The following is a 12188-nucleotide window of genomic DNA, read 5'->3' on the forward strand; positions in this document are numbered from 1 at the left end:
ACTTGAGTTTAGGAGCTTTTGGAATGTTTTTGCCAAATCTCCTAAACTCAGCTCCATAAAAGTCTATGTTTCCATGCACACATAGGCTTTTAACAGAGTTTAGGAGCTACCGAATTTAGGTGAGGTTAAACCTCCCTCTCCTGAACGCGGAAGAATCTCGTTCAGGATAGGATTGTTTTGATAACCGACTGCGGGAAACCGCAAAATAGCAGCAAAATCGTGGTATCGCGGTTGCGCATTTTCCTGCAGCTGGCGGTCAGGGTAGGCTCGTGTACATGGAGCCTAAGACATCTGTAACTCTAACTAGCTAAAATCTACTTTCATGTTTGGTAGGCAATATTTACAAACATAAGTGGAAATGTTGGATGACTCATAGCAGTGACTTATCCCTTTTCAGATGACTCTGAAAGTTTCAATTAGACAAAAGGAGCTGCAAAAGTAAGCTATGTACTGTGTAATAAGCTGTCTGTATAGCCAACACCTTAGTGCTCTGTGAATCCTTTGTCATGTATTAAATATTTATTTGTAAAACAAATATTGTACATACATAATAAAATTAGACGTAAAACAGTTAAAAATGTATATATACATGTAAAAAAAAAAAAATAAGTAAAATAAAACTGACAAAATTGTGAATTAGTCTGAGATCTCTTTGTGACCTCTGGTAAGGGAAGACTCATACAACTGAAAAATAGTCATACTTATAATGTAAACAGCAGAAAAGAACACCACCTTTTTAATGGATAGAAGACTACAAAAAATAATATGCAATATATTTTATAGTTATCAAACTATGAAAAAGTAACACAATTTATTTATAGATTTTGATAAAGGTAATTCAAGGAGACATAAGGCCTTGAATGTCCTTTGATGAGAATAATCATGTACAGTATCAGTATTCTGCATAGGATCAGAAACATACATTCCTGCATGAATGAGTGACTCTTACACAATGGCACACAAAGTAGGTGCTAGTGTTTTACTGTTCTTAACAGGAGAATGTTTCATCTTTAGGCTTCTTTTATTTCATTAAAAGGAAGAAGGTTAACCGAGTTGAAAGTTTACCATTAAGCACAGCTGTAGACTGATAATAAAAAATAGATTTTACTTTAATTTTTCAGGCTCTGCAACGAAAGTGACGACTACAATATGGACAGTTGCTACAGGGAACTCTTTTCCCTTGAGTCAGTATATATGAGGACTGAAGTTCTATTCTTGGACTTGCAGCAGCACTCGTTTTCATACAATGTGAAATTTCACTGAAAAGTTAATTATCACCCCCTGTAAATATTCACATACTTGACATCAACAATGGCTCTGGAGAGGATTTTTTAAAGCTTATTTCAACTACTGACCTCTATGTCTTCACACACAGAGCTCCAAACAGAGGGGGAAAAAATATGAAATCAACAACACATCTGAAAGATAACCATTTAATTTGCACTTTCTCCTAAATAAATCCGTTAGATGTGAAGAAAATATTTACTAATTAGGCTAAGAGGCATGATCAAACACAAGCTCTCACGATGTACTTTCTGGGGTTTCAGTTTTATACTATAACTGAATAACATGAATGCTTCAAATCTGAGTTGATGAGAAGGCTCCCTTGCATGTATAAGGCAAGAAGTATTCTCTGATGTAAAAAGGAAACAGTAAGCAGTATATTGGTTGAAAAAAATGATAAATCAAGTTTAAAACATGTGCCAGGGGGACTGGGGTTGGACTTAAATGACTCAAGCAAACAAAAAAATATAATTTTCTATTAAGATAAAAAAAAGTTACCAACAATTACCAAAGATGTCAAGATTTTAATCTAAAATGGAGGCAGACTGCCCTGGTCTATTCCATTGCAACTGAAAGAGGACTGAACTTGCTAGAAAACATTCTGAGCATATGACCAATGTAACACCCTCACAGGCTAAGGATGCTAGGTAAATTTAGTGTTGCTTGCTCTCTATAGCCAGAGGAGTGGTGATCTGCTGTTTTGGTCTGTTCTGGCTCCACAGTCTGAGCATTTAATGGATTCCTCTGAGCCTGTTGAGAACTTTCCAGAGTTCAGGACGGGGAAATTCAAATGCCCAGGTTTGGCTCTTACTTTGCCAAAGCCAATCCCTGGGGAGGTGTGCCCCAGTGGTGGATGGGAGGCAGGTAAATAGCTGGGAGCCAAGAGCTATCTGGTCTTCCCCTGGAAGAAGGGGGACCATGTGCTTCAAGGGGCTGCTATACCTGAAGCCTTTCTGGACTGGCTACTGGACTACTCCTTCCCCTGGATCGAGACCATGGACTGGATCGAGACCATGGACATTTTTGTGTAAAGCATAAGCTCCTGAGCTGCAGTTTATCATTTTATCCTCAGCTGTGAATATTACAAACTGCTCCAGTATGCTTAGCATGCGGTCTATCTTGTGGTCTTCAGCTTCAAGAACTCAGACTGTTCCAGTCTGCTTTAATAACTATCCAAACCTATCCTGTGGTCATCAGCTGTGGGAAAACATAGACTGTTCCCAGTCTATTTACATGTCCTACTCATGCTCTAATATGCTCCTGGTCTACAGCTGGGAGTGAAACAATGTGTAGTTGCTGCCTAGAAAAGAGGTGCCTTTGCTAATTCTTTGCCTAATATTCTCCTTGTGCACATCTAGGAGTGAAAGACTGTTGCTATCACCAAGGGCAAGTGTCTTTAGCAAAACTTGTGCTGACGTTTTGGAATATCCCATACCCCCTTGGCCTCTCTAATTACAAGTTTTCAGCAAGAAACCAAAAAAGACATCCCCTAGACTGATTGTTGAGCCAGAGATGGTGAACTGTTGCTGTGTGCCTGGCTGTCTCTGCACTAACTTTGGGGAAAAACCTGTGGAATCCAGTGCCCCTTGCGGCTGACAAGCTGATTATTCCATTCACTCTAAGCTCCACTTTGCTAGCAAACAAGTACACTGAAGTTTGCATCTAGAGATTCCATGCATACACTTTGTTCAGAGTGACTTATTTACAAAGCACATAAATTACATCCAAGATTATAAAGATATTCTGTACATCGAAGGTCATTCCTCTACATAAACTTTAAACACTGAAAATCCGTTTTATTTGGGTGGAAAGTGACAAGGGATCAGGTATTAGAACTCTGGCTTTTCTCCCCTGGAATGTCTTGTCATATGTGAATAATGTAAAAAAAGTACAACTATAGTCTAGGTACAGCAAGCAGCATTACTTCAAACACTGCATAGCTGGAAGAACTAGAAGTTTGAGAAATATATTTTTAAATATCAGGGAACTTGTAATATGTCATGACTGCGGTTAGATGCTGAACACCACATGATAAAACTGGTATTGAGTAGAAAAATGTTTGTCTATAAGAATAGCTAAACTGAATCATTCCTCTAAATCGAGCACAAGTCATTGTAGTCTGTTTTGACAATTTTCATTTCATTTCTAATGCAACAAAATACATCAAGGACTATTTGTAATACATTTAGTCTGTGAAAGAATCACCATATTCCGACACTGCTGTTACAACAAAGATTAAAAAAATCCAAGACAGCATCAATCACTAGAAGGTTGGCTGTTTGCTATATGGAGCTAATCACAATAACATGACCCAAATTAAAGTGTCTGTAAACCCAAAAAAATTAATTTTAAGTATGTGTTGAATCAGGCCCCACTGTATCCAAAATGGAAAACAGCCAGCAACCCAGTATCATCTGAATGCAGTAATGTTTATTGACTACAGAATGGGTAAAGCATACAGTAGGTACGCTTACGCGTTTCGGCCATCAGACCTTAATCATAGCTATGATGATACCAAATGACAGTAGAGACACTACCAGCCTGTGCACTGCTTCCCTCAACTCTCACATGGGATCTTTGTATTGAGCAATGCTTCTCTTTGCTTGTATAGGCCTCACTGTATTTTTTACTTACCTGAACATCTTGAATGCAATCTAACACCTCTAATCCACTGCCTTGAAATTAGCAGTGATGTTGTGGGCCTCTTCTGTCTAATAGGTCTGCACGTGCATCTTGCAAACTAAATAGGCAGCCTATGGCCAACTGAAGGAGCATTGATAACGTGGTTGCTGAGTGCATTGTCAGCCTGCAATTGGAAGTGTGTTTCTCCCCAGGAAAGAAGCTTTGCCACAAATTCACAAAAAAATATTTGCTTAAGAAAAAAAAATAAGACATGATGCCAAACACAATGGACCATAGAGTTTTAGTTTATTCACACTTTAACACCAGCTTCATGTGTGTAATAACAGTGGTTATGTGAATATGCACAAATTACAGGTTTGTGGGAGATGCATATTCCTGATGCTTCAACTCAGAAAAAAATTCTCCTTTCCAGTAGGCTAGTAAATAGATGTTTTGAAAACACACAAGCAGATTATTCTGCTTTAGTTAAAAGATTACTAAAAACTGTCTATTCACCTATAGTGTTAGTGAAGACACACAGGACAACAGGCTCACTTGTTTAAATGTATTCAAACTTTGAAACGATTAAGAAAAAATAAATATTAATTTAATAGCCCAATAAAATATAGAGCACGTATAGAAACAAATCAAAAGCTATACATATAAGTAAAGCAGTTGTTTAAAATATAACAGAGAAACAAAATACAGAATGCTTGGGGAGGAAACTGCAGAAAATAGCTCCAGTCAGTAACTGGATACTAGGAATATGGACAATTACTGAGCTTCCAGCACTCCATTATTTCCATGGACAGGTTTACACTTGACAAACAGATTTAAACCCATATAGCTGTGGAGAATGGTAAGGTAATTATCTAACAAATGTGGCAAGCATTTATCTGTGCTTAGAGACTAAACATGGATATCAGAACTGTTATGGTCGCAGACAGAACAAGATTATTAATAACCTTACCATAAACCAAGGCTTTTAACGTGGTTGTAAAAGCTCAAGTTTTTTTACCTTCATACATTTTACGCATGAAGGTACAATAGAACTTCCGTGTGTTGCTCCCTCCCCCACCCAACTACCCCTGTACTTACCTGTACTTAACAGAGTAGGTAAATTTGACATGTTTGTTATTTTAAAAAAAACTTTAATATTACTTTAATGTTTAAATTCTCCATGTGATCTTCTGTATTTATTATGACTGTGTGATGCAAGATGAAAGAGATACAAGTTATTTCATTTTCTTTAAACCGCAATCTGGGATTAAGATTACTCATGCATATAAACAGAAATATCTGTCCAAGAGGGACTAGGAGACACCTTTTTCCCTGAGACCAGGCCTCATTTTACCCTGTAATGCTTTAAGTACACCAGTTTCCCCTAATTCCTTTAATTAACATAGAGGTATCAAATGGCCATCTGTATGATATGACTGCAGCCCCAGTGATGTTTAATATTTAACTCAGGATGTACCAACTTGAGGAGGTGAACCATCACACAGCGCATCATGGATTGATTGCATGTTACATATATTTTTTAGATTTATACATTTAAACTGATGTTTTCTATTTTTTTTACCATCAGTGCATCAATATTGTATTGTGGAGAATTATGAGATTTCTATCAAATCAGTACAACAGAAGACATTTACTTTTAGACCGAGGCCTAAGTCAGGCTGCAAAATGACACAAGTCCAGTTCAATCAAAAGAAAAAACCTCCATATACACAATCCTGCACCCACAACTTATGCAGAAGAGGAAAAAAAATAATATTACAATAATAGCAACCCTTTTGCCTAGCCAATAATTCTTACATACAAATGTTTATATGTTTACTTTTAAAACAAAGATTGCATACACCTAAATATGGCAATCACATATATATATATATATATATATATATATATATATATATATATATATATATATATATATATATATATATATATATACACACTTTAAAAATGTATAAAGAATAACTACAGTGAAACTGACCAAAAAGTAAAGCAATTTTAAATGGTTCTAAAGGCTGAAAGTTTTTTTCCATTCATGCATTATCTCCATGAAGCCAAAAAACCTTCAGTGTGCAGCTCCCCCATTAGGCCCCCCTTATACTCACTTGAGCCCAATCCAGCGATGTGCACGAGAACCGAAGTTCTCCTGGGTCTCTGCCTCTTCATTGGGAGCCATTGACTCCCACTGCTGTCAATCACAGCTGGTATGGAGGGAGTAGGGGGCAGGGCCAAGCTACTCTCTGTGTGCCCCCAGAGCAAGCAGCTTGTTATGGGAGCACTAAGCAGGGAAGAGGGGCCAGGAGTGATGGCGGGGATCCCAAGAAGAGGAGGATCGGGGTTGCTCTGTGCAAATCCATTGCGCAGAGCAAGTAAGTATAACATGCTAAACAATGGGCTTTTCAAAGTAAAACAGATAACAGCAAACAGGTAAAAATATAAAATCAACTTAGAGCTACAACTGCTGGCTAGAAATGAACATACAAACTAATCATATTTTCCTGACCCAGGAAAAAACAAAGGAAATCATATTTTACAGCTTTGTCTTTTGCATTAATAAATAAACATGAATATAATTGCAAAAATCATTATACATACACTGTGTGCACAATTATTAGGCAAGTGAGTATTTTGACCAAATCATCATTTTTATGCATATTGTCCAACTCCAAGCTGTATAAACTTGAATGCTTATTGGATTTAAGAATAGCAGGTGATGTGTATATGTGTAATGAGGGAGGTGTGACCCAAGGAGATCAACACCTTATATCAAGGTGTGCATAAATATTAGGCAGCTTCTATTTCTCAGGCAAAATGGGCCAAAAAATATATTTAACTGACTAAGATATTGGGACATGATCACAGAACCATAAAACATTTTGTTGCAAATAGTCAACAGGGTCACAAGAAACATGTTGAGAGAAAAAAGACACAGATTAATTGCCAAAGATTTGAGAATAATTCAACTTGAAGCTATCAGGAATCCATTATCCTCCCGTGCTGTCATATTCTAGAACAACAACCTACCTGGATTGGCCAGAAATTCAAGGTGTTCAGTGCTCAGAGACATAGCCAAAGTAAGGAAGGCTGAAACCCAACCACTGAACAAGACACATAAGTTGAAACAACAAGACTGGGCCAAGAAATATCTGAAGACAGATTTTTCAAAGGTTTTATGGACTGATAAGATGAGAGTGACTCTTGACGGACCAGATGGATGGGTCCATGGCTGGATCAGTAACAGGCACAGAGCTCCACTTCCATTCGGATGCCAGCAAGGTAGAGGTGGGGTATTGCTATGGGCTGGTATTATTAAAGATTAGCTAGTTGGACCTTTTCTGGTTGAAGATGGACTCAAAATCAACTCCCAAACCTACTGCCAATTTTTAGAAGACACTTTCTTCAAGCAATGATACAGGAAAAAGTCTGTATCTGTAAAGAAGATCATAGTATTTATGCTAAACAATGCTATATCGCATGCATCAAAGTAGTCCGCTGTGTGGCTAGCCAGTAAAGGCTTTAAAGATGAAAAAATAATGACACTGCCCCCTTCCTCACCTCACCTAAACCCTATTGAGAACTTGTGGGTCCTTCTTAAATGGGAGATTTACAGTGATGGAAAACAGCACACCTCTCTGATCAGTGTCTGGGAGACTATGGTTGCTGCTGCACACAAAATGATTGTCAACAGATCAAGAAACTGACAGACTCCATGAATGGAAGGCTTGACTGCTATTGAAAAGAAGGGTGGCTATATTGCTCACCTTTTTTATTGAAATGTCAGAAATGTTTATTTGTAAATTTTTAGTTGTTTGTTTATTATTCTCACTTTAACAGATGAAAATAAACAAGTGAGATGGTAAAATTTTCATTTTTCATTTAGTTACATAATAATTCTGTACATTAATGGTTGACCAATAATTGTGCACACCTAGATATTCTCCTAAGAAAGCCAAAACCTCACTTTTACTTTCTTAAATATTCAGGTTTGAGGTTTATTAACATTTTGGATTGACTGAGAGCACTGTAGTTGTTCAATAATAAAATTATTCCTCAAAAATACAACATGCCTAATAATTGTGCACACAGTGTATATAACCTTTACTATCAGTATATTTAGATTAATCTGAGAAGAAACAAAGATAATAGCACACAAATGCCATACGTCAGTCTTCCTTTGTGTTTCTTCTAACACAATTTCTACAGCTATACTGTATTTCACAGAACATCCACGACCTACAATGCTGTAGTTAACATATATTATCTGTACCATAATGCAAAATATATGGTAGAATTAAAGCGTAACAAAAAGTGTTGATTGCAATGGATTTATAGGCTTTTACAAAAGCTTTAAGTGCAGGCAAGACCAAGATGGATGCACAGCAGTATGTTTTAGCATTTTGTTAAAACAACCATTACTTTCTTGCACATTTTCATGAAAGAGCTGCTTAAACATCATGTCAAGGGGCAGTAGGCTTTCCTACTTTTTGAGTGGACCTGTCCATCACAAAAAAGCACCAGCAGTGACTTCCAAAAATGTAAATAAGGATTTGCCTTGCAGGCTGTTTTAATACACACCATAGTATTAACGCTTTCATTCAACTACTTTGACAGTGAACATTTTTCTCAGAGTGTTAGAATATCCATGTGCGATGCAAATCACATCACATGCTTGTGTCAAGCCAATACTAGACAGATACACTGGATACAGAAAGCGAGTTTTCCCACAACTACATAGCTAAATTGTTGTCATGCTGAAAAGAGGCACTTCCATTAAATTCAATCATACATATGAAATTCACAAAGAGCTCCAGTCAGGGCAAAAGTTATAAGTAATGATATAATGTCAAGCTGTATCTATTCAGTTTTTGTTGTAAGTTGCAGCAACAACAGCAAATTTATTTACAAAAGAAGAGAGCAATGTCTTCTACTCAAGGCAAGGTGGATAGGGAGGACTATATTTTTAATTAAACTGCATAGGTGATAATGGTAAAAAAAAAAACCTAGGTGGGTCTGAAAACAGGTTTCTATTCCTGCTAGAAACCCAAAACCTCTGAACGTTTTATCTTTGTTGAAGTTCTTTATCAAGGACATAGTTTTGCCTTTCCAGACTGTCCACGTGTCTAATCTCTACAGCCAAGGCAGAGAATAGCTAACTCTCAGGAGGCTTCCTGGCCATAAAATGGGCCAACCTACCATTTACTTTCAGAAAATATGCTGCTAAGGATGAGAGAGACTGTCTGGCTCTGAAGTGGGTAGACCAGTCTTTAAGCTTCAGTTTAGCATGTTGCCAGGAAAGGAGGAGTATATCTGGTTCAGAAATGGGCAGACCAACCCTCAATCTTTATTTCGGCATGATGTCTGGGAGGAAGGAGACTGCCTGGCTCTGAAGTGGGCAGACCAATCTTTAACCTTCAGTTCAGAATGCTGCCATGGTAGAAGATGACTGGCTCTGAAATGGGCAGACTAACTATTAACATTCAGTTCAGCATTCTGCCAGGGAGGAAGGAGACTACCTGGCTCTGAAATGTGTGCAAACCAATCTTTAAACTTTAATTTAGCATGCTGGTAGGTGAAAGGCAGACTGCTTAGCTCTATATTTGGTGGACAATTACCACCCTTCAATTCTGCATGATGTAGAAAAGAAGGTGAAGGCATAGGGTGGACATAGCATTTTACCATGCTGTAAGCAGGACTGCACTTGCAAAGGCATTGTAGCTTCCTTTTTAAGAGTACTTCCACTTTAACCACCACACTTTTGGTGAAGGAAGGGAAAAAAAAAAAAAGATGTAAGGTCATAACGTAGATAGAACACAACAGACGTCAGCTGTGAATACGCACAGCCTAATCTTTCATCCTCCCAAAAGGAAGACGCTCCCTTCCATGCACTGAACTTTCATGATACAAGAACGGGAAAACACTATTATATGCTGGCAGCTGGACCCAGGGGAGCATATAAAAGAGCTTTCCAGGCCAAAACAGCTTTTGTTGTGGGATTAGAGACTTCTTCTATAGATCAGCCTGCGTAGAAAATGAGAAAATATATCCTGTATATGTAAGTAGACCTGGCCAAAGTGCGAGCAAGAAAAACAGACACATGTACTGCACGTTCCCTCACACAAATCAACATTGCAAGAGGGACTGGGAAGCTTGCTCAAACATATTATATTTGTATTTTTATTATATCTTTAAATATATTCAGGAAAAACAAGAAAGGCCATAAACTAAAACAAAAGAACTGCCAGATTTAGCACACAGCCAGCCTCATATATTAATTGCAAATTCATGCTCCATTGATGCTGCAAATCTTACCCACTGCTAACTGGCTACTAAGACGAGATAATGTATTCTACCCTTTACTAATAGGACAAGCTCATGTGACGTTACAGAGTTCCTGCTCAGTTGTCACTTGTTACCCAGTGGACTCAATAATAAACTTAAGTATATACAATGCAAATAACTTGCATATTCCTAAAGTGAACAATAAAGTATTTACGTATTTTGAACAAATATTAAAAGCACTTTACACAAGCTCTTATTCATCTCTGTATCTATAATCATTGTGAAGAAATTAAAGTGGAACTCCAGGTCTTACATATCCCAACCCCCCAGCCTGCCTTCTGCTACCCGCTTGAGCTCCTCCGTACCAAGTATTTTTTAAAACGATAAGCTATCCTGCACTCTCTTACCTCGTCTGGCAGTTTCCTATTCTTCTTCCAGGGCAATGGAAATGGGCATTTTTCCAAGACTAAACTGCAATCAAATAATGGCATGTGAGTGCCACCTATTCCTGGAGTACTGTAAGCCTAGCCTATGTGATTGATGACTCCCCTAGGCTGGGCTGACAGAAAATGGGAAGAATGACAGTCTTTCTATCCAAAGAGGATTGCCAAGGCTGAACTGAGGAGGAAGCCAGGGACAATGCTGGAGCATGGAGATTTTCAGTAGAACATGGATTTTGGGTTTTTTTAACCACTTCCAGTCCGGACACTTTTACCCCCTTCCTGACCAGGGCAATTTTCAGCTTTCAGCGTTATCACACTTTGAATGACAATTGCGCGGTCATGCAACACTGTACCCATATGAATTTTTTACCATTTTTTTGAGACAGATAAAACTTTATTTTGGTGGTATTTATTCACCACTGGGATTTTTAATTTTTTTGCTATGTAAATGAAAATGTCCAAAAATTTAGAAAAAAAGTGTTTTTCTTATAAAATCTTGCAAATAAATAATATTTAATCATAAATCTTGGCCAAAATTTATTCCATTATCTTTTTAGTAAAAAAAAAATAAGCCAAATTAGTTTATAACCAAAAATTATCATTTTTAAACATTTTTTTTATATTATTTTTTTATTATGTACATACTGTCACCCTAGCAGTAGAGTGTCACCATAGTGACACTGTACTACGTGTGGGGGGTGATGAAGATTTTTTTTTTTTTTTTTTTTACACTGATTGCTTTTACACATATATAGGATGTAAAAGCAATCATTTCTCTTTCTCTCTGTCTGCATTCTTGCAGCCATTGAGAACTACTGAGTGAGCTGTGATTGGTCACAGCTTGTCACATGGTACAAGGCTGTTGTGAATAGCCTTGTACCATGTGACCTCTGTGATCATTCACAGATTTCACACGTAGTAAGCAATGATGTCACAAGTGACATCTTGCTTACTACCGTATTTTTCGCACCATAAGACGCACTTTTTTCCCCCAAAAAAAGGGGGGAAAATGTCAGTGCGTCTTATGGAGCGAATATGGAGCGGCCGGTCCGGTATTTCCACTGCCGCCGTGTCAGAATACCGGGCCGGCCGCTCAGCTCTACAGCGGGACCTTATAGAGATGACTGCTGACCTTTGGGGAGGGGGGGGAGCGGGTACCTGAATTTGACAGATACCCGCTCCCACTTCCGTGGAGTTCTTTTATCTTACCCGTTCCTCTATCCAGCGGCGCGGTCTTCCCGGCTTCTGTAGTGTGGGCATGACAGCCGGGTGCCAAGTGCACATGCGCAGGAAGCGGTGCTTTTTGTGAATGGTAAGGCGGCACCTGGGACAGATCCCAGAAGCCGCCGGACCAATCACAAAGCGCAAGTGCTTCTCGCTCATGCGCACTGGGCACCCGGCTGTCATGCCGAGCGCCGACACTACAGAAGCCGGGAAGACAGCGCGCGGCTGGATAGAGGAACAGGTAAGATGAAAGAACAACTCCGCGGAAGTGGGAGCGGGTATCTGTCAAATTCAGGTACCCGCTCCCCCTCCCTCCCC

The 12188-nt window shown here is 38.5% G+C and overlaps 1 protein-coding gene across 3 annotated transcripts in view; it reads right to left on the reverse strand.

Moving 5' to 3' along the window:
- COMMD10 (COMM domain containing 10) overlaps nt 1–12188 on the reverse strand; it is a 516815-nt gene that overhangs the window by 359169 nt on the left and 145458 nt on the right. The window lies entirely within an intron of this gene.

This window comes from Staurois parvus, unplaced genomic scaffold, assembly GCF_062004578.1.
Source record: "Staurois parvus isolate SC_StPar_1 unplaced genomic scaffold, SC_StPar_1.0 ptg000358l, whole genome shotgun sequence".
In the NCBI taxonomy this organism is placed as follows: Eukaryota; Metazoa; Chordata; class Amphibia; order Anura; family Ranidae; genus Staurois; species Staurois parvus.